General features: G+C 54.8%; 1 pseudogene across 1 annotated transcript; it reads right to left on the bottom strand.

The window, feature by feature from the left end:
• Nucleotides 1-19,114: 19,114 nt before the first annotated feature.
• Nucleotides 19,115-23,317, bottom strand: LOC147240206 (tumor necrosis factor receptor superfamily member 6B-like; annotated as a pseudogene). The gene is made up of 4 exons (XR_015111108.1): nucleotides 22,752-23,317; nucleotides 21,982-22,164; nucleotides 21,274-21,584; nucleotides 19,115-19,915 (listed from the first exon to the last, which is right to left on the bottom strand). The product of XR_015111108.1 is annotated as a tumor necrosis factor receptor superfamily member 6B-like (transcript).
• Nucleotides 23,318-24,337: the final 1,020 nt, after the last annotated feature.

Below are 24,337 nucleotides of genomic sequence, written 5' to 3'. Positions count from 1 at the left end.
ACTGTACTACCACGCTGAGGCAGGTACACTGTACTACCACGCTGAGGACACGGTACTACCACGCTGAGGCAGGTACACTGTACTACCACGCTGAGGCAGGTACACGGTACTACCACGCTGAGGCAGGTACACTGTACTACCACGCTGAGGCAGGTACACTGTACTACCACGCTGAGGACACGGTACTACCACGCTGAGGCAGGTACACTGTACTACCACGCTGAGGAAGGTACACGGTACTACCACGTTGAGGCAGGTACACTGTACTACCACACTGAGGCAGGTACACTGTTCTACCACGCTGAGGCGGGTACACTTTACTACCATGCTGAGGCAGGTACACGGTACTACCACGCTGAGGCAGGTACACGGTCCATGCTGAGGCGGGTACACGGTACTACCACGCTGAGGCAGGTACACTGTACTACCACACATAGGTGGGTACACGGTACTACCACGCTGAGGCAGGTACTGAGGCAGGTACACGATACTACCACGCTGAGGCAGGTACACGATACTACCACCCTGAGGCAGGTACTGAGGCAGGTAATGAGGCAGGTACACGATACTACCACCCTGAGGCAGGTACTGAGGCAGGTACACGATACTACCACCCTGAGGCAGGTACTGAGGAAGGTACACGGTACTACCACGCCGAGGCAGGTACACTGTACTACCTCGCCGAGGCAGGTACACTGTACTACCACGCTGAGGCAGGTACTGAGGCAGGTACACGGTACTACCACGCTGAGGCAGGTACTGAGGCAGGTACACGGGACTACCACGCTGAGGCAGGTACTGAGGCAGGTACACGGGACTACCACGCTGAGGCAGGTACTGAGGCAGGTACACGGTACTACCACGCTGAGGCAGGTACTGAGGCAGGTACTGAGGCAGGTACACGGGACTACCACGCTGAGGCAGGTACTGAGGCAGGTACACGGGACTACCACGCTGAGGCAGGTACTGAGGCAGGTACACGGTACTACCACGCTGAGGCAGGTACTGAGGCAGGTACACGGTACTACCACGCTGAGGCAGGTACTGAGGCAGGTACACGGGACTACCACGTTGAGGCAGGTACTGAGGCAGGTACACGGTACTACCACGCTGAGGCAGGTACTGAGGCAGGTACACGGGACTAACAAGCTGAGGCAAGTACTGAGGCAGGTACACGGGACTACCACGCTGAGGCAGGTACTGAGGCAGGTACTGAGGCAGGTACACGGTACTACCACGCTGAGGCAGGTACACTGTACTACCAAGCCGAGGCAGTTACATTGTACTACCTCGCCAAGGCAGGTACACTTTACTACCATGCTGAGGAAGGTACTGAGGCAGGTACACGATACTACCACGCTGTGGAAGGGACTGAGGCAGGTACACTGTACTACCACGCTGAGGCAGGTACTGAGGCAGGTACACGGTACTACCACGCTGAGGCAGGTACTGAGGCAGGTACACTGTACTACCACGCTGAGGCAGGTACTGAGGAAGGTACACTACTACCACGCTGAGGCAGGTACTGAGGCAGGTACTCGGTACTACCACGCTGAGGATGGTACTGAGGCAGGTACACGGTACTACCACGCTGAGGCAGGTACTGAGGCAGGTACACGGTACTACCACGCTGAGGCAGGTACTGAGGCAGGTACACTGTACTACCACGCTGAGGCAGGTACTGAGGAAGGTACACTACTACCACGCTGAGGCAGGTACTGAGGCAGGTACTCGGTACTACCACGCTGAGGATGGTACTGAGGCAGGTACACGGTACTCCCACCCTGAGGCAGGTACTGAGGCAGGTATTGAGGCAGGTACACGATACTACCACCCTGAGGCAGGTACTGAGGCAGGTACACTGTACTACCACGCTGAGGCAGGTACTGAGGAAGGTACACTGTACTACCACGCTGAGGCAGGTACTGAGGCAGGTACACGGTACTACCACGCCGAGGCAGGTACTGAGGCAGGTACACTGTACTACCACGCCGAGGCAGGTACTGAGGCCGGTACACGGTACAACCACGCTGAGGCAGGTACTGAGGCAGGTACTTGGTACTATCACGCTGAGGCAGGTACACTGTACTACCACGCTGAGGCAGGTACACTGTACTACCACGCTGAGGCAGGCACACTGTACTACCACGCTGAGGCAGGTACACTGTACTACAACGCTGAGGACACGGTACTACCACGCTGAGGCAGGTACACTGTACTACCACGCTGAGGCAGGTACACTGTAATACCACGCTGAGGCAGGTACTGAGGCAGGTACACGGTACTACCACGCTGAGGCAGGTACACTGTACTACCACGCTGAGGCAGGTACACTGTACTACCACGCTGAGGACACGGTACTACCACGCTGAGGCAGGTACACTGTACTACCACGCTGAGGCAGGTACACGGTCCATGCTGAGGCGGGTACACTGTACTACCACACAGGTGGGTACACGGTACTACCATGCTGAGGCAGGTACTGAGGCAGGTACACGATACTACCACGCTGAGGCAGGTACACGATACTACCACCCTGAGGCAGGTACTGAGGCAGGTATTGAGGCAGGTACACGATACTACCACCCTGAGGCAGGTACTGAGGCAGGTACACGATACTACCACCCTGAGGCAGGTACTGAGGCAGGTATTGAGGCAGGTACACGATACTACCACCCTGAGGCAGGTACTGAGGCAGGTACACGATACTACCACCCTGAGGCAGGTACTGAGGCAGGTACTGAGGCAGGTACATGGTACTACCATGCCGAGGCAGGTACACTGTACTACCACGCCGAGGCAGGTACACTGTACTACCTCGCCGAGGCAGGTACACTGTACTACCACGCTGAGTCGGGTACACTGTACTACCACGCTGAGGCAGGTACACGGTCCTACCACGCTGAGGCTGGTACTGAGGCAGGTACACGGTACTACCACGCTGAGGCAGGTACACGGTACTACCACGCTGAGGCAGGTACACTGTAATACCACGCCGAGGCAGGTACTGAGGCAGGTACACTGTACTACCACGCTGAGGCAGGTACTGAGGAAGGTACACTGTACTACCACGCTGAGGCAGGTACTGAGGCAGGTACACGGTACTACCACGCCGAGGCAGGTACTGAGGCAGGTACACTGTACTACCACGCCGAGGCAGGTACTGAGGCCGGTACACGGTACTACCACGCTGAGGCAGGTACTGAGGCAGGTACTTGGTACTACCACGCTGAGGCAGGTACACTGTACTACCACGCTGAGGCAGGCACACTGTACTACCACGCTGAGGCAGGTACACTGTACTACCACGCTGAGGACACGGTACTACCACGCTGAGGCAGGTACTGAGGCAGGTACTTGGTACTACCACGCTGAGGCAGGTACACGGTACTACCACGCTGAGGCAGGTACACTGTACTACCACGCTGAGGCAGGTACACTGTACTACCACGCTGAGGACACGGTACTACCACGCTGAGGCAGGTACACTGTACTACCACGCTGAGGAAGGTACACGGTACTACCACGTTGAGGCAGGTACACTGTACTACCACACTGAGGCAGGTACACTGTTCTACCACGCTGAGGCGGGTACACTGTACTACCATGCTGAGGCAGGTACACGGTACTACCACGCTGAGGCAGGTACACGGTCCATGCTGAGGCGGGTACACGGTACTACCACGCTGAGGCAGGTACACTGTACTACCACACATAGGTGGGTACATGGTACTACCACGCTGAGGCAGGTACTGAGGCAGGTACACGATACTACCACGCTGAGGCAGGTACACGATACTAACACGCTGAGGCAGGTACTGAGGCAGGTACACGGTACTACCTCGCTGAGGCAGGTACTGAGGCAGGTACACGGTACTACCACGCTGAGGCAGGTACACGGTACTACCACGCTGAGGCGGGTACACTGTACTACCACGCTGAGGCAGGTACACTGTACTACCACGCTGAGGCAGGTACTGAGGCAGGTACACGAAACTACCACACTGAGGCAGGTACACGGTACTAACACGCTGAGGCAGGTACTGAGGCAGGTACACGGTACTACCTCGCTGAGGCAGGTACTGAGGCAGGTACACGGTACTACCACGCTGAGGCAGGTACACGGTACTACCACGCTGAGGCGGGTACACTGTACTACCACGCTGAGGCAGGTACACTGTACTACCACGCTGAGGCAGGTACACTGTAATACCACGCTGAGGCAGGTACTGAGGCAGGTACACGGTACTACCACGCTGAGGCAGGTACACTGTAATACCACGCCGAGGCAGGTACTGAGGCAGGTACACTGTACTACCACGCTGAGGCAGGTACTGAGGAAGGTACACTGTACTACCACGCTGAGGCAGGTACTGAGGCAGGTACACGGTACTACCACGCCGAGGCAGGTACTGAGGCAGGTACACTGTACTACCACGCCGAGGCAGGTACTGAGGCCGGTACACGGTACTACCACGCTGAGGCAGGTACTGAGGCAGGTACTTGGTACTACCACGCTGAGGCAGGTACACTGTACTACCACGCTGAGGCAGGCACACTGTACTACCACGCTGAGGCAGGTACACTGTACTACCACGCTGAGGACACGGTACTACCACGCTGAGGCAGGTACTGAGGCAGGTACTTGGTACTACCACGCTGAGGCAGGTACACGGTACTACCACGCTGAGGCAGGTACACTGTACTACCACGCTGAGGCAGGTACACTGTACTACCACGCTGAGGACACGGTACTACCACGCTGAGGCAGGTACACTGTACTACCACGCTGAGGAAGGTACACGGTACTACCACGTTGAGGCAGGTACACTGTACTACCACACTGAGGCAGGTACACTGTTCTACCACGCTGAGGCGGGTACACTGTACTACCATGCTGAGGCAGGTACACGGTACTACCACGCTGAGGCAGGTACACGGTCCATGCTGAGGCGGGTACACGGTACTACCACGCTGAGGCAGGTACACTGTACTACCACACATAGGTGGGTACATGGTACTACCACGCTGAGGCAGGTACTGAGGCAGGTACACGATACTACCACGCTGAGGCAGGTACACGATACTAACACGCTGAGGCAGGTACTGAGGCAGGTACACGGTACTACCTCGCTGAGGCAGGTACTGAGGCAGGTACACGGTACTACCACGCTGAGGCAGGTACACGGTACTACCACGCTGAGGCGGGTACACTGTACTACCACGCTGAGGCAGGTACACTGTACTACCACGCTGAGGCAGGTACTGAGGCAGGTACACGAAACTACCACACTGAGGCAGGTACACGGTACTAACACGCTGAGGCAGGTACTGAGGCAGGTACACGGTACTACCTCGCTGAGGCAGGTACTGAGGCAGGTACACGGTACTACCACGCTGAGGCAGGTACACGGTACTACCACGCTGAGGCGGGTACACTGTACTACCACGCTGAGGCAGGTACACTGTACTACCACGCTGAGGCAGGTACACTGTAATACCACGCTGAGGCAGGTACTGAGGCAGGTACACGGTACTACCACGCTGAGGCAGGTACACTGTACTACCACGCTGAGGCAGGTACACTGTACTACCACGCTGAGGACACGGTACTACCACGCTGAGGCAGGTACACTGTACTACCACGCTGAGGCAGGTACACGGTCCATGCTGAGGCGGGTACACTGTACTACCACACATAGGTGGGTACACGGTACTACCACGCTGAGGCAGGTACTGAGGCAGGTACACGATACTACCACGCTGAGGCAGGTACACGATACTACCACCCTGAGGCAGGTACTGAGGCAGGTATTGAGGCAGGTACACGATACTACCACCCTGAGGCAGGTACTGAGGCAGGTACACGATACTACCACCCTGAGGCAGGTACTGAGGCAGGTACTGAGGCAGGTACATGGTACTACCATGCCGAGGCAGGTACACTGTACTACCACGCCGAGGCAGGTACACTGTACTACCTCGCCGAGGCAGGTACACTGTACTACCACGCTGAGTCGGGTACACTGTACTACCACGCTGAGGCAGGTACACGGTCCTACCACGCTGAGGCTGGTACTGAGGCAGGTACACGGTACTACCACGCTGAGGCAGGTACACGGTACTTCCACGCTGAGGCAGGTACACTGTAATACCACGCCGAGGCAGGTACTGAGGCAGGTACACTGTACTACCACGCTGAGGCAGGTACTGAGGAAGGTACACTGTACTACCACGCTGAGGCAGGTACTGAGGCAGGTACACGGTACTACCACGCCGAGGCAGGTACTGAGGCAGGTACACTGTACTACCACGCCGAGGCAGGTACTGAGGCCGGTACACGGTACAACCACGCTGAGGCAGGTACTGAGGCAGGTACTTGGTACTATCACGCTGAGGCAGGTACACTGTACTACCACGCTGAGGCAGGTACACTGTACTACCACGCTGAGGCAGGCACACTGTACTACCACGCTGAGGCAGGTACACTGTACTACCACGCTGAGGACACGGTACTACCACGCTGAGGCAGGTACACTGTACTACCACGCTGAGGCAGGTACACTGTACTACCACGCTGAGGAAGGTACACTGTAATACCACGCTGAGGCAGGTACTGAGGCAGGTACACGGTACTACCACGCTGAGGCAGGTACACTGTACTACCACGCTGAGGCAGGTACACTGTACTACCACGCTGAGGACACGGTACTACCACGCTGAGGCAGGTACACTGTACTACCACGCTGAGGACACGGTACTACCACGCTGAGGCAGGTACACGGTACTACCACGCTGAGGCAGGTACTGAGGCAGGTACACGATACTACCACGCTGAGGCAGGTACACGATACTACCACCCTGAGGCAGGTACTGAGGCAGGTATTGAGGCAGGTACACGATACTACCACCCTGAGGCAGGTACTGAGGCAGGTACACGATACTACCACCCTGAGGCAGGTACTGAGGCAGGTACTGAGGCAGGTACATGGTACTACCATGCCGAGGCAGGTACACTGTACTACCACGCCGAGGCAGGTACACTGTACTACCTCGCCGAGGCAGGTACACTGTACTACCACGCTGAGTCGGGTACACTGTACTACCACGCTGAGGCAGGTACACGGTCCTACCACGCTTAGGCTGGTACTGAGGCAGGTACACGGTACTACCACGCTGAGGCAGGTACACGGTACTACCACGCTGAGGCAGGTACACTGTAATACCACGCCGAGGCAGGTACTGAGGCAGGTACACTGTACTACCACGCTGAGGCAGGTACTGAGGAAGGTACACTGTACTACCACGCTGAGGCAGGTACTGAGGCAGGTACACGGTACTACCACGCCGAGGCAGGTACTGAGGCAGGTACACTGTACTACCACGCCGAGGCAGGTACTGAGGCCGGTACACGGTACAACCACGCTGAGGCAGGTACTGAGGCAGGTACTTGGTACTATCACGCTGAGGCAGGTACACTGTACTACCACGCTGAGGCAGGTACACTGTACTACCACGCTGAGGCAGGCACACTGTACTACCACGCTGAGGCAGGTACACTGTACTACAACGCTGAGGACACGGTACTACCACGCTGAGGCAGGTACACTGTACTACCACGCTGAGGCAGGTACACTGTAATACCACGCTGAGGCAGGTACTGAGGCAGGTACACGGTACTACCACGCTGAGGCAGGTACACTGTACTACCACGCTGAGGCAGGTACACTGTACTACCACGCTGAGGACACGGTACTACCACGCTGAGGCAGGTACACTGTACTACCACGCTGAGGCAGGTACACGGTCCATGCTGAGGCGGGTACACTGTACTACCACACAGGTGGGTACACGGTACTACCATGCTGAGGCAGGTACTGAGGCAGGTACACGATACTACCACGCTGAGGCAGGTACACGATACTACCACCCTGAGGCAGGTACTGAGGCAGGTATTGAGGCAGGTACACGATACTACCACCCTGAGGCAGGTACTGAGGCAGGTACACGATACTACCACCCTGAGGCAGGTACTGAGGCAGGTATTGAGGCAGGTACACGATACTACCACCCTGAGGCAGGTACTGAGGCAGGTACACGATACTACCACCCTGAGGCAGGTACTGAGGCAGGTACTGAGGCAGGTACATGGTACTACCATGCCGAGGCAGGTACACTGTACTACCACGCCGAGGCAGGTACACTGTACTACCTCGCCGAGGCAGGTACACTGTACTACCACGCTGAGTCGGGTACACTGTACTACCACGCTGAGGCAGGTACACGGTCCTACCACGCTGAGGCTGGTACTGAGGCAGGTACACGGTACTACCACGCTGAGGCAGGTACACGGTACTACCACGCTGAGGCAGGTACACTGTAATACCACGCCGAGGCAGGTACTGAGGCAGGTACACTGTACTACCACGCTGAGGCAGGTACTGAGGAAGGTACACTGTACTACCACGCTGAGGCAGGTACTGAGGCAGGTACACGGTACTACCACGCCGAGGCAGGTACTGAGGCAGGTACACTGTACTACCACGCCGAGGCAGGTACTGAGGCCGGTACACGGTACTACCACGCTGAGGCAGGTACTGAGGCAGGTACTTGGTACTATCACGCTGAGGCAGGTACACTGTACTACCACGCTGAGGCAGGTACTGAGGCAGGTACACGGTACTACCACGCTGAGGCAGGTACACTGTACTACCACGCTGAGGCAGGTACACTGTACTACCACGCTGAGGACACGGTACTACCACGCTGAGGCAGGTACACTGTACTACCACGCTGAGGACACGGTACTACCACGCTGAGGCAGGTACACGGTACTACCACGCTGAGGCAGGTACTGAGGCAGGTACACGATACTACCACGCTGAGGCAGGTACACGATACTACCACCCTGAGGCAGGTACTGAGGCAGGTATTGAGGCAGGTACACGATACTACCACCCTGAGGCAGGTACTGAGGCAGGTACACGATACTACCACCCTGAGGCAGGTACTGAGGCAGGTACTGAGGCAGGTACATGGTACTACCATGCCGAGGCAGGTACACTGTACTACCACGCCGAGGCAGGTACACTGTACTACCTCGCCGAGGCAGGTACACTGTACTACCACGCTGAGTCGGGTACACTGTACTACCACGCTGAGGCAGGTACACGGTCCTACCACGCTGAGGCTGGTACTGAGGCAGGTACACTGTACTACCACGCTGAGGCAGGCACACTGTACTACCACGCTGAGGCAGGTACACTGTACTACCACGCTGAGGACACGGTACTACCACGCTGAGGCAGGTACACTGTACTACCACGCTGAGGCAGGTACACTGTACTACCACGCTGAGGAAGGTACACTGTAATACCACGCTGAGGCAGGTACTGAGGCAGGTACACGGTACTACCACGCTGAGGCAGGTACACTGTACTACCACGCTGAGGCAGGTACACTGTACTACCACGCTGAGGACACGGTACTACCACGCTGAGGCAGGTACACTGTACTACCACGCTGAGGACACGGTACTACCACGCTGAGGCAGGTACACGGTACTACCACGCTGAGGCAGGTACTGAGGCAGGTACACGATACTACCACGCTGAGGCAGGTACACGATACTACCACCCTGAGGCAGGTACTGAGGCAGGTATTGAGGCAGGTACACGATACTACCACCCTGAGGCAGGTACTGAGGCAGGTACACGATACTACCACCCTGAGGCAGGTACTGAGGCAGGTACTGAGGCAGGTACATGGTACTACCATGCCGAGGCAGGTACACTGTACTACCACGCCGAGGCAGGTACACTGTACTACCTCGCCGAGGCAGGTACACTGTACTACCACGCTGAGTCGGGTACACTGTACTACCACGCTGAGGCAGGTACACGGTCCTACCACGCTGAGGCTGGTACTGAGGCAGGTACACGGTACTACCACGCTGAGGCAGGTACACGGTACTACCACGCTGAGGCAGGTACACTGTAATACCACGCCGAGGCAGGTACTGAGGCAGGTACACTGTACTACCACGCTGAGGCAGGTACTGAGGAAGGTACACTGTACTACCACGCTGAGGCAGGTACTGAGGCAGGTACACGGTACTACCACGCCGAGGCAGGTACTGAGGCAGGTACACTGTACTACCACGCCGAGGCAGGTACTGAGGCCGGTACACGGTACAACCACGCTGAGGCAGGTACTGAGGCAGGTACTTGGTACTATCACGCTGAGGCAGGTACACTGTACTACCACGCTGAGGCAGGTACACTGTACTACCACGCTGAGGCAGGCACACTGTACTACCACGCTGAGGCAGGTACACTGTACTACAACGCTGAGGACACGGTACTACCACGCTGAGGCAGGTACACTGTACTACCACGCTGAGGCAGGTACACTGTAATACCACGCTGAGGCAGGTACTGAGGCAGGTACACGGTACTACCACGCTGAGGCAGGTACACTGTACTACCACGCTGAGGCAGGTACACTGTACTACCACGCTGAGGACACGGTACTACCACGCTGAGGCAGGTACACTGTACTACCACGCTGAGGCAGGTACACGGTCCATGCTGAGGCGGGTACACTGTACTACCACACAGGTGGGTACACGGTACTACCATGCTGAGGCAGGTACTGAGGCAGGTACACGATACTACCACGCTGAGGCAGGTACACGATACTACCACCCTGAGGCAGGTACTGAGGCAGGTATTGAGGCAGGTACACGATACTACCACCCTGAGGCAGGTACTGAGGCAGGTACACGATACTACCACCCTGAGGCAGGTACTGAGGCAGGTATTGAGGCAGGTACACGATACTACCACCCTGAGGCAGGTACTGAGGCAGGTACACGATACTACCACCCTGAGGCAGGTACTGAGGCAGGTACTGAGGCAGGTACATGGTACTACCATGCCGAGGCAGGTACACTGTACTACCACGCCGAGGCAGGTACACTGTACTACCTCGCCGAGGCAGGTACACTGTACTACCACGCTGAGTCGGGTACACTGTACTACCACGCTGAGGCAGGTACACGGTCCTACCACGCTGAGGCTGGTACTGAGGCAGGTACACTGTACTTCCACGCTGAGGCAGGCACACTGTACTACCACGCTGAGGCAGGTACACTGTACTACCACGCTGAGGACACGGTACTACCACGCTGAGGCAGGTACACTGTACTACCACGCTGAGGCAGGTACACTGTACTACCACGCTGAGGAAGGTACACTGTAATACCACGCTGAGGCAGGTACTGAGGCAGGTACACGGTACTACCACGCTGAGGCAGGTACACTGTACTACCACGCTGAGGCAGGTACACTGTACTACCACGCTGAGGACACGGTACTACCACGCTGAGGCAGGTACACTGTACTACCACGCTGAGGACACGGTACTACCACGCTGAGGCAGGTACACGGTACTACCACGCTGAGGCAGGTACTGAGGCAGGTACACGATACTACCACGCTGAGGCAGGTACACGATACTACCACCCTGAGGCAGGTACTGAGGCAGGTATTGAGGCAGGTACACGATACTACCACCCTGAGGCAGGTACTGAGGCAGGTACACGATACTACCACCCTGAGGCAGGTACTGAGGCAGGTACTGAGGCAGGTACATGGTACTACCATGCCGAGGCAGGTACACTGTACTACCACGCCGAGGCAGGTACACTGTACTACCTCGCCGAGGCAGGTACACTGTACTACCACGCTGAGTCGGGTACACTGTACTACCACGCTGAGGCAGGTACACGGTCCTACCACGCTGAGGCTGGTACTGAGGCAGGTACACGGTACTACCACGCTGAGGCAGGTACACGGTACTACCACGCTGAGGCAGGTACACTGTAATACCACGCCGAGGCAGGTACTGAGGCAGGTACACTGTACTACCACGCTGAGGCAGGTACTGAGGAAGGTACACTGTACTACCACGCTGAGGCAGGTACTGAGGCAGGTACACTGTACTACCACGCCGAGGCAGGTACTGAGGCAGGTACACTGTACTACCACGCCGAGGCAGGTACTGAGGCCGGTACACGGTACAACCACGCTGAGGCAGGTACTGAGGCAGGTACTTGGTACTATCACGCTGAGGCAGGTACACTGTACTACCACGCTGAGGCAGGTACACTGTACTACCACGCTGAGGCAGGCACACTGTACTACCACGCTGAGGCAGGTACACTGTACTACAACGCTGAGGACACGGTACTACCACGCTGAGGCAGGTACACTGTACTACCACGCTGAGGCAGGTACACTGTAATACCACGCTGAGGCAGGTACTGAGGCAGGTACACGGTACTACCACGCTGAGGCAGGTACACTGTACTACCACGCTGAGGCAGGTACACTGTACTACCACGCTGAGGACACGGTACTACCACGCTGAGGCAGGTACACTGTACTACCACGCTGAGGCAGGTACACGGTCCATGCTGAGGCGGGTACACTGTACTACCACACAGGTGGGTACACGGTACTACCATGCTGAGGCAGGTACTGAGGCAGGTACACGATACTACCACGCTGAGGCAGGTACACGATACTACCACCCTGAGGCAGGTACTGAGGCAGGTATTGAGGCAGGTACACGATACTACCACCCTGAGGCAGGTACTGAGGCAGGTACACGATACTACCACCCTGAGGCAGGTACTGAGGCAGGTATTGAGGCAGGTACACGATACTACCACCCTGAGGCAGGTACTGAGGCAGGTACACGATACTACCACCCTGAGGCAGGTACTGAGGCAGGTACTGAGGCAGGTACATGGTACTACCATGCCGAGGCAGGTACACTGTACTACCACGCCGAGGCAGGTACACTGTACTACCTCGCCGAGGCAGGTACACTGTACTACCACGCTGAGTCGGGTACACTGTACTACCACGCTGAGGCAGGTACACGGTCCTACCACGCTGAGGCTGGTACTGAGGCAGGTACACGGTACTACCACGCTGAGGCAGGTACACGGTACTACCACGCTGAGGCAGGTACACTGTAATACCACGCCGAGGCAGGTACTGAGGCAGGTACACTGTACTACCACGCTGAGGCAGGTACTGAGGAAGGTACACTGTACTACCACGCTGAGGCAGGTACTGAGGCAGGTACACGGTACTACCACGCCGAGGCAGGTACTGAGGCAGGTACACTGTACTACCACGCCGAGGCAGGTACTGAGGCCGGTACACGGTACTACCACGCTGAGGCAGGTACTGAGGCAGGTACTTGGTACTATCACGCTGAGGCAGGTACACTGTACTACCACGCTGAGGCAGGTACTGAGGCAGGTACACGGTACTACCACGCTGAGGCAGGTACACTGTACTACCACGCTGAGGCAGGTACACTGTACTACCACGCTGAGGACACGGTACTACCACGCTGAGGCAGGTACACTGTACTACCACGCTGAGGACACGGTACTACCACGCTGAGGCAGGTACACGGTACTACCACGCTGAGGCAGGTACTGAGGCAGGTACACGATACTACCACGCTGAGGCAGGTACACGATACTACCACCCTGAGGCAGGTACTGAGGCAGGTATTGAGGCAGGTACACGATACTACCACCCTGAGGCAGGTACTGAGGCAGGTACACGATACTACCACCCTGAGGCAGGTACTGAGGCAGGTACTGAGGCAGGTACATGGTACTACCATGCCGAGGCAGGTACACTGTACTACCACGCCGAGGCAGGTACACTGTACTACCTCGCCGAGGCAGGTACACTGTACTACCACGCTGAGTCGGGTACACTGTACTACCACGCTGAGGCAGGTACACGGTCCTACCACGCTGAGGCTGGTACTGAGGCAGGTACACGGTACTACCACGCTGAGGCAGGTACACGGTACTACCACGCTGAGGCAGGTACACTGTAATACCACGCCGAGGCAGGTACTGAGGCAGGTACACTGTACTACCACGCTGAGGCAGGTACTGAGGAAGGTACACTGTACTACCACGCTGAGGCAGGTACTGAGGCAGGTACACGGTACTACCACGCCGAGGCAGGTACTGAGGCAGGTACACTGTACTACCACGCCGAGGCAGGTACTGAGGCCGGTACACGGTACAACCACGCTGAGGCAGGTACTGAGGCAGGTACTTGGTACTATCACGCTGAGGCAGGTACACTGTACTACCACGCTGAGGCAGGTACACTGTACTACCACGCTGAGGCAGGCACACTGTACTACCACGCTGAGGCAGGTACACTGTACTACAACGCTGAGGACACGGTACTACCACGCTGAGGCAGGTACACTGTACTACCACGCTGAGGCAGGTACACTGTAATACCACGCTGAGGCAGGTACTGAGGCAGGTACACGGTACTACCACGCTGAGGCAGGTACACTGTACTACCACGCTGAGGCAGGTACACTGTACTACCACGCTGAGGACACGGTACTACCACGCTGAGGCAGGTACACTGTACTACCACGCTGAGGCAGGTACACGGTCCATGCTGAGGCGGGTACACTGTACTACCACACAGGTGGGTACACGGTACTACCATGCTGAGGCAGGTACTGAGGCAGGTACACGATACTACCACGCTGAGGCAGGTACACGATACTACCACCCTGAGGCAGGTACTGAGGCAGGTATTGAGGCAGGTACACGATACTACCACCCTGAGGCAGGTACTGAGGCAGGTACACGATACTACCACCCTGAGGCAGGTACTGAGGCAGGTATTGAGGCAGGTACACGATACTACCACCCTGAGGCAGGTACTGAGGCAGGTACACGATACTACCACCCTGAGGCAGGTACTGAGGCAGGTACTGAGGCAGGTACATGGTACTACCATGCCGAGGCAGGTACACTGTACTACCACGCCGAGGCAGGTACACTGTACTACCTCGCCGAGGCAGGTACACTGTACTACCACGCTGAGTCGGGTACACTGTACTACCACGCTGAGGCAGGTACACGGTCCTACCACGCTGAGGCTGGTACTGAGGCAGGTACACGGTACTACCACGCTGAGGCAGGTACACGGTACTACCACGCTGAGGCAGGTACACTGTAATACCACGCCGAGGCAGGTACTGAGGCAGGTACACTGTACTACCACGCTGAGGCAGGTACTGAGGAAGGTACACTGTACTACCACGCTGAGGCAGGTACTGAGGCAGGTACACGGTACTACCACGCCGAGGCAGGTACTGAGGCAGGTACACTGTACTACCACGCCGAGGCAGGTACTGAGGCCGGTACACGGTACTACCACGCTGAGGCAGGTACTGAGGCAGGTACTTGGTACTATCACGCTGAGGCAGGTACACTGTACTACCACGCTGAGGCAGGTACACTGTACTACCACGCTGAGGCAGGCACACTGTACTACCACGCTGAGGCAGGTACACTGTACTACCACGCTGAGGACACGGTACTACCACGCTGAGGCAGGTACACTGTACTACCACGCTGAGGCAGGTACACGGTACTACCACGCTGAGGCAGGTACACTGTACTACCACGCTGAGGCAGGTACACTGTACTACCACGCTGAGGACACGGTACTACCACGCTGAGGCAGGTACACTGTACTACCACGCTGAGGAAGGTACACGGTACTACCACGTTGAGGCAGGTACACTGTACTACCACACTGAGGCAGGTACACTGTTCTACCACGCTGAGGCGGGTACACTTTACTACCATGCTGAGGCAGGTACACGGTACTACCACGCTGAGGCAGGTACACGGTCCATGCTGAGGCGGGTACACGGTACTACCACGCTGAGGCAGGTACACTGTACTACCACACATAGGTGGGTACACGGTACTACCACGCTGAGGCAGGTACTGAGGCAGGTACACAATACTACCACGCTGAGGCAGGTACACGATACTACCACTCTGAGGCAGGTACTGAGGCAGGTAATGAGGCAGGTACACTGTACTACCACCCTGAGGCAGGTACTGAGGCAGGTACACGATACTACCACCCTGAGGCAGGTACTGAGGAAGGTACACGGTACTACCACGCCGAGGCAGGTACACTGTACTACCTCGCCGAGGCAGGTACACTGTACTACCACGCCGAGGCGGGTACACTGTACTACCTCGCCGAGGCAGGTACACTACTACCACGCTGAGGCAGGTACTGAGGCAGGTACTCGGTACTACCACACTGAGGCAGGTACACTGTACTACCACGCCGAGGCAGGTACTGAGGCAGGTACACGGTACAACCACGCTGAGACAGGTACACTGTACTACCACGCTGAGGCAGGTACACTGTACTACCACGCTGAGGCAGGTACTGAGGCAGGTACACGGTACTACCACACTGAGGCAGGTACTGAGGCAGGTACACTGTACTACCACGCTGAGGACACTGTACTACCACGCTGAGGCAGGTACACGGTACTACCGCGCTGAGGACACGGTACTACCACGCTGAGGCAGGTACACTGTACTACCACGCTGAGGTAGGTACACGGTACTACCACGCTGAGGCAGGTACACGGTACTACCACGCTGAGGCAGGTACACTGTACTACCGCGCTGAGGACACGGTACTACCACGCTGAGGCAGGTACACTGCACTACCACGCTGAGGCAGGTACTGAGGCAGATACACGGTACTACCACACTGAGGCAGGTACACGGTACTACCACGCTGAGGACACGGTACTACCACGCTGAGGACACGGTACTCATAGGATGTGTTTAATCTTTTTATCCTGATTTTTCTTTGGCATTTACCTTTTTGTTGAGGCATCTTTTTTTTTCAGGAAATCAAAGATAAAAACGACCATCACATGTGAGTCTCGTTGTATCCTTGTGGGACTCTGGTTTTAACACTAGGTGGCGCCAAAAAACCACTAACTGGACACAGTCCGGAGCTGCTGCCTCCGAGAGTTGGCCTCCCTGCGGTCTGACAGCTGCGAGGACTCAGCCAGGAAAACTGCCTCCTTCTAACATCCAGAACGCCATCAAATACCACAGGAGGTGGAGGAGGTGGAGGGCCTTCAGGGAGCTGCTAGCTTCAGCTTTAGCATCCTTCATCTGATTCCTTCTCCTCTGAAAGGGCCGTGGAAAAAAACCCACCAGTGCCTCACTCACACACACACACACACACACACACACACACACACACACACACACACACACACACACACACACATAGACAGTTACTCACTCTACAGATTACATCTATACTTCTGTAAAGGTTTCCAGGTCAAATACAGAATCATTTCAACGCATCTTTCAAATTCAATGAAGTGCTTCACATGATCAGAGTAGTAACAAGTATCGCTATCTTCATGTACTTGTCTTTGTCTTCATCCTCCTCCTCCTCTTATCCGGTGGGTCCCGGTCGTGGGGGCAGCAGCCTCAGCAAGGAACCCCAGACTGTCCTCTCCCAGCCACGTCCACCAACTCTTCCGGGGGAATCCCGAGGCGTTCCCAGGCCAGCCCAGAGATATGATCCCTGCAGCGGGTCCTGGGCCGGCCTGAGGCCTCCTGAGGGATGCAGTTGTTTGTTGGTGCCGAGATGACGGCTGATGTGTACAGGGTTCATGTGCATGTACGGACAGTTTGTGCTCTGTATCAGCGTTCCGGGTGAAGTGTTTGTCGAACTGAAGCTTATAGCTGGTGAATCAGATTTTCCTCTCAGAGTTTAGACACATCCTGATACTTGCAGTCATTGTGGTTCAAGGAACATTCTTCCATGATGCAGCAGCAAGTACACAAAGCAGTTGAGGAGAAAAGTCCCCCCCCCCCCCCGAAATCTTATCAGGAACAAAGTACATATCTTTATTTTTCCTCCTTGTTGGTAGATTCCCATTCACCAGACCAATCCAGTTACTCACGTTTCCATTCACCCCTCACTTCTAGCCTTAACCAGACATACTCAAGCCCACAGGCTCGCACCATGTAGAGAAACACCTAAAATTACACACTGACTGCAAATTCCACCCATTACTTTTACAGTATAGTAGTAGTAGGAGTATGGTACTACTAGCATGTTAGCAATGTTAGCAGGATTAGCTTGATAACAGATAGTGCATATTGGTGTGTCCCAAACATTTGAAAATATCAAACTGGAACCAACAAACAGGCTGACATGACTACAGGCGGGCCTCTCGACACCCTGGACAAAGAAGTTGATTCAGTCAGGACTGCATCCTTGGCCCCTGCCTCCTCCTTGTCTCAGGGGTCTGATTCACCCCACAGGTGGGCAGGAAAATGGTTTGGACGTGTTCCCCCACAGGCCTGTCACTGTGAGCAGAGCTGACAGCAGCTTCCTGCAGCACCGCATCTCCCTGTTACGACTGACATCACAAAACGGGATGTGTGTATGGTGCGATGCTGACTCGAAACTTGGGTTTTTACAGTGTGATCAATAACCTGACGACTGTGACCTTTGAGAGGGATGACACTCAACTCACCACAGCTCCTAGGAAGAATAAGTGGCCCTTCCCTCAAACGGAGGGGAGGAAGCTGCTGTGGTTCACAGCCTGCATCAGTACAGACTAGACTTTTCTGCGTGGTCATTCTGCTGTCAATGACATCATCTATTTCTCGTTAACCCTTTGTCAGTTTATCAAACTGCTCTTGTCTGGTTTAACCAGTGAAGGTCTGACTCAGGACAGGTCCAGCATCAAAGAACATAATCTCTTGTTCTAAACAGAGCAGAACTCGCAGGTCACAAGTTTGAGCCTGACAGGAGAGTTCAAACTCAGGTGCAGGAGACGGCACGTCACCGACCAGGAGCTCAGGAGCTGCAGGTGCCGATAACCAGGGAAACGTCTGAGAATCATGAGGCTTCGTTCTGTTAGCATCTCCAATGCTGTCGGACCAACAAAGCAGCAGGACGAGGGTCAAAATTGGCTCAGCAGCTCTACGCTGGTCTGGGCTGGAGGACCAGAAGGGTCCTTTTTTTATATAAATGATTTAAACGCCCCCCCCCCCCCCCCCCCCCCCATCGTTGAGCCAGTTTGCAGCGCGACTTTAACTTCAGGGATTTAACATAAACGTTGACATGTTCATAGAAAAAGACTCAGAAGGTAAAAATCAAGACAGATTTATTCCTGAATTACAGCTCATACACAGAGGCGATTCAAAGTGCAAAAACATGGAGACAAAAGGACAAGAGCGCCTCAAAAAATGTTACGTAATCAATAAATCGATAAATCCATCAACAACAAGAACGACGACGAGCGGCTACCAGGCAGGCTGGCGGTCTGGTGCCGTGCCCTCTCGCCCACTAACTGATCAGGTGTCAGGAGCAGGTTTGGATGTCATCTGCATTTTAGGCTCAGGAATTTTAATGTTAACATGTTTGTCTTAAAATATTGAGTCCTAAATCTGTGCATTGAGCTTCAAGGAAGTCCAGGTACCACGTTGATCTGTTTCAGTTTCCTTGTCAGGTGTGAAAACGAGCTCCGCTCCCGCTGAAGGAGCTGAACCAGTTCACTTCAGGGTCTGTCTGGTTCCTGGTGTCACTGCGGTTCCTCCATCAGTCAGCCCTGAGCTCCACCTGCACGAGGAACTTTCCTCGTGCAGGTGACGTGTTCCTCCTTGACCTTTGTAGTTCTTTAACCCACAAATCAATGTCTTGCCACAAAAGAAAAACAGCTGCCCACTCGGTCTCGTCAGGACGCCGCCTCACGCCTAAACACACCCAGGTGAAAGGAGCGGGCAGGAATGGATTTGATTTGCTCACAAATAAAACTTGGAAACCTAAATTTGCAGGACCTGAGCAGCCCTGGTGTTTCGGACGTAGGAAGAGGTTTGGACACTGCAGGCTTCTGATCCTTGACGGCTCATGCCAGGGGCTTTCTTGTCATTTAGATGACTTCAGTGTCAGCGATGAAAGTTCTTTTTCTTTGACTCCTAGAAATAAAAGGACCACAGGCTTCTGAAGTGCCATTTTGAAATAAAATAAGAGACAAAGAAATTTAAAAATATCCCTTTTAAGAAGAACTTTGATTGGCACAGATTTGCACATCCTGTGCCAATCAAAAACAAGTCCAAGCAGTAAAGTTGAGGTCAGAAATGGTGCCTTGTCATCGTGCGTCACGTTCAAAGGCGCACAAAAGCAACCCAGGTTTCCTTTCTTCTTGTGCTCTGCTCCTCCACATCTCGTCCAACACCTGACTTGAATTCAAGACTCCTCCAGAATCACCAGGCCTTACGTGGTTCATTAAGGTGTTCACTGATGGGTTAAAAAGTGCTAGTTACCAAGGACAGCTCATCGTGCGGTGACACTGCTGATCGGACGCTGTTGGCCTGGTCTGAGAGGAGCGACACCAACAACCGCTCAAAAGTTAGGACTCACCTTCTCATTTAGCGGGTTCTCTTTATTTTCATGACCGTTTACATTGTAGGTTCTCAAAACTATCAATGAACACATCTAGAACTCTGCAGTAAACAAAAAAGCGTGAAATAACTCCAACGTGTTCTATGTTCTAGGTTCTTCTAAACAGCCTCCCTTTGACTCCTGCTCTGCACGCTCTTGGCGTTCTCTCCATGAGGTCATCACCTGAAACGGTCCTCCAACAGTCTCAAAGGAGTTCCAGTTCCATGTTGGTTTTCCAGTTTCCAGGACTGAGTGACCTTAAGGTCTTAGAGCACTGATGGACGTGGCTCCTCTCTACTGAGCTGAGGGTTCCTGCCATGACATGAATTCTAGCAGTGGTCAAACAGAGCTGTCAGCTGGGGAGCAGCCTGACTTCTGCTCAGCTCAACTGATGCTCCCAACCAGGAAGAAGGCAGGAAACTCCTCCACTGAACCCTGACAAGGTGAACCTGAGAGGGGGAACCATTTCAGGTGATGACATCATGAAGCTCCCTGAGAGAAGGACGAGGGTTTGCAGCGCTGCAGCGAAGCAGAGGGAGGCGACTTTGAGGAGCTGGAATATAAAACAGGTTTACAGTTAACATGTTTTTCTCTGCTGCATAATTCCATAAATCCTGCTTCATATATTTGATGTCCTCAGTGTGGATCTGCAATGTAGAAAGTAGTACAAATAAAGAAAAAACCCCGAATACAAAGGTGTGTCCAAACTTTCGACTGGTAGTGGATGTCAGTAGAAGTAGAAAGCTGCGCTGTGACCTTCAAGCTAACGAAGAAAGTACGAGGCCTGAATGTTGTCGACAGTGCAGCTTGACCACGGCAGCCATGTTTGAACAACAGACAAAAAGATGAATGAACCTCGACCTCAGCCTGTGACCTGAGGGCATCCACCTACTTGTCCACAGCACAGTTTGCTCAGATGAGTGTCGATGTGCCGCAGCTTGTTCTGTAGCTTCACACTAGCGCCCCTCGCTCTCGACTGTCTCAGTGTCATCGGAAGCTGTCGAATCCGCTCAGCCGTAGCAGTCGAGACCCAGTCCTTGATCCAGGCCTTACATTCCCAGACGTTGAGACCTAAAGCACGTGTCTTAACTAACTTACCGCTCGCAGATGCGAGCCTTTTCGTGATGTAACGCAGCTGCCTGGCAGGTATTTTCTGGGAACTGAAGAAAGCTGGAAGGATTTCTCTGAGGTATTCGGCTCCTTCTGCAACAGAGAAACAGGATGAGCAGCTGATCAGTGAATCTACCACCGCCACTCACATCAGAGTCCAGTTATTTGGCGAGGCAGACTGAGGCTTCCTGCTTTCACCAGTCAGACAGACTTGTTTCGACTCACTGGAGGTTGACTTTCATTTCCATAAACTTCCCCTAGAAGGAAGTGTGTGCTTTTAAAATGTCTTTAAACTTGAGCACAGATCAATCAAGTGGAAAACTCCTGGTGCGTTCACCTCAAGCCCCCTCACATCTCAAGCTGGGAAACCACCGAGCCACACACTTGGTCTGAGAATCTAGACGCACATTTTGGTTGCTTTGGTTGTATTAACTAATGCAAGAACAAGGGTACAGATGTGGAGTCCTTCTTTCCAAACAGGTGATTTTACCTCTTGATCTCGGGTCTTGGCAGCTCATACAGATACTGTCGTGCCAGATGGAGCCCTTCAGCAGGAGCTGCAGCCCTGCAGCGCTGCAGCTGCGGTGTTCTGTGCAGTTCTGGTCAGCAGAGATGATGTCAGAGAAGGTCCTGCTGGGACAAACCTGGCACACTGTGTCCTCGTCGGCCGTACCTGCAGGAGACGTGTCCCTTTACTTAGATGAAGAGCAAGAACAGGAAGAGGAGGGCTAGTTCATAGTACCACTACTGGCGTGCGTACTGGCATCCCTCTAGTCCTGAGAGCAACAAGAACAAGCTGAATCAAAGTCTCACTCCCACCACAGACGGGCCTCTGTGGGGCAGAACCGCCTCGCCGCAGGGAGGTCAGAGGGTGCGTCGGTGCTGCTGGTGTCGCTGCAGCTGGTCACCAACACATCCCCCACTGAGCAGATCTCACATGTAGCAGCGACGTCACACTTGAAAGCAGCAGAGGAGAAGCACACCCCCCCCCCCACATCACATCATGTAGAATACACATTCTACATGATGTATGAGTATTTGAAATAACGGACTTCATGTAGGCCCGGTTCCAGTTCTGTTAGGCCCCTCCCACTGACGGGGAACAGGTTTGGTGTCTGTTTGTGAACCTCAGTTGGAACGGTTTTATGTTTTAAACTTTAACTTGTTCTACTACTACAGCAGCTGAGTACTTCTCTGTGTATTTCTACCCGGGAAAAGGAAGTGTGTGCTTCAGCCCCAGCAGCGGGAGGGGCGGGCTACCTTTGGTGTGGACCCCCTGGCCGGCCGGACACCGCCGGTGGCGCACGCACATGTCGGAGCTGTGGAAGTAGAACCCCTGCTGGCACCCGCACTGACAGTCGCCTTGCGCGTGACACTCCTCCGTCACCACCTGGTTGTGCGCGCACATGCGGCATCGCAAACACTTGCTGATGTAGTTCCACACCTCGGTGAAGGTGCCGGGGGGGGGCACGGGGCGCACACGCCCTTCTGCGTCTCAGTGCAGGACGAGTGCAGGTAGGTCCCCGGGGGACAGTAGTCGCAGACCACCAGCCTGCCGGTGGTGGGGTCGGTGCTTGTGAAGGTTCGGTTGAGGGGCGGGGAGATGGGGTCAGCAGCCAGAGCCTGGAGCGCGGACAGCAGCACCGCCGCCGGGAGGAAGGACGCGGACATCTGGAAGGAGAGGTGGACGGAGGCGTGGAGAAAGTGTGTGAATGTAGGAGAGAAAAACACGTGACACTGCAGAGCGACGCACCTGACGGCCTCCCACCTTCCTCTGCGGAGCAGCAGGCTGATGCTCGACTGCGCTCTATATATCTAGAACCCGCGGAGACAAGGACGCGGACGGTGGGCTGGGCTACAGCTCCCCAGTTCACGAGTAGTGTTCTCGAGCTCTCCAGGTTGGCACGGGGGGGGGGGGGGGGGGGGGGGCGTGTTTGAGCGTCACACCCCGCAGCTCCTCCCCTGGACCAGCAACCAGTCATCACAGACATCCGAGCCTCTTTGTTACACAACTGTGATGAAGTAGCGTCCATAAAAGCTAGACAGGGTTCCTGTGTGATGCATTGGCGTGGACCTGGGTTCTGTTCATCAGAGACTGGACCACAAATGAAGCCAGAACCAGAACCTGTCAGCAGGTCCAAGTGGAGACAACAAGAGTGTCATTTTACAAGTTGTTGTCATCTTGTCGTCGGACCTGTCTGTCCAGGGATGATGAGTGATGAAGAGATTGGTCAGCCAGCTGAAGACGCTTCCACGGGACGTCCACCCCGGCCGTAGGAGGCTGGTTGAGGCTGAGTTCAGCTCCCCCAGGACATCTGAGTTCCTCCCTCCCACACAGGCGCACTGGTGATGTCAGACACTACCAGTAACACCAAATGTAACATTCCCCATAGTCCAAACACAGCCAGGCATCAGGACAGCGCTGACGCCCACGATCAGTGAGCGTTCTGACAACAAACACGTTTAACCTGACAGACGAACTGTGAGTCTGAGGCCCAAGAAACTTCAAACACAGGACATCAGATAAAATTCCTTATCAGACAGAAAAAAGAGGTACAGAGACAGGAAGGGGGGCAGACAAAGAGAGAAAGGAGGAAGAGAAGGATGGACAGACAGGGACATTAACAACAACCAGCTCCCAACAATCACATCCCCAGGTTACTCAAGCATCAGCCTCTGCACAATATGAGCAATTATGTGCTGGCAAACAGAATGCTCATGCTAATGCTAGTACAGTATTGAGAATCCCAGTATAAATACTACAAGTACTAATACAAATACTGTTACTAGTAGTACTACTACTAGTAACAGTTCAGATTTCAACTTTACACAAATCATGAAATTCA

This window comes from Aulostomus chinensis, chromosome 22 (assembly GCF_037954235.1).
Source record: "Aulostomus chinensis isolate RoL2024-O1b breed Wild chromosome 22, RoL_Achi_v1.0, whole genome shotgun sequence".
NCBI lineage: Eukaryota > Metazoa > Chordata > Actinopteri > Syngnathiformes > Aulostomidae > Aulostomus > Aulostomus chinensis.
The sequence above is the reverse complement of the archived record's forward strand: the minus strand, read 5'-3'. Positions and strand labels throughout refer to the sequence as shown.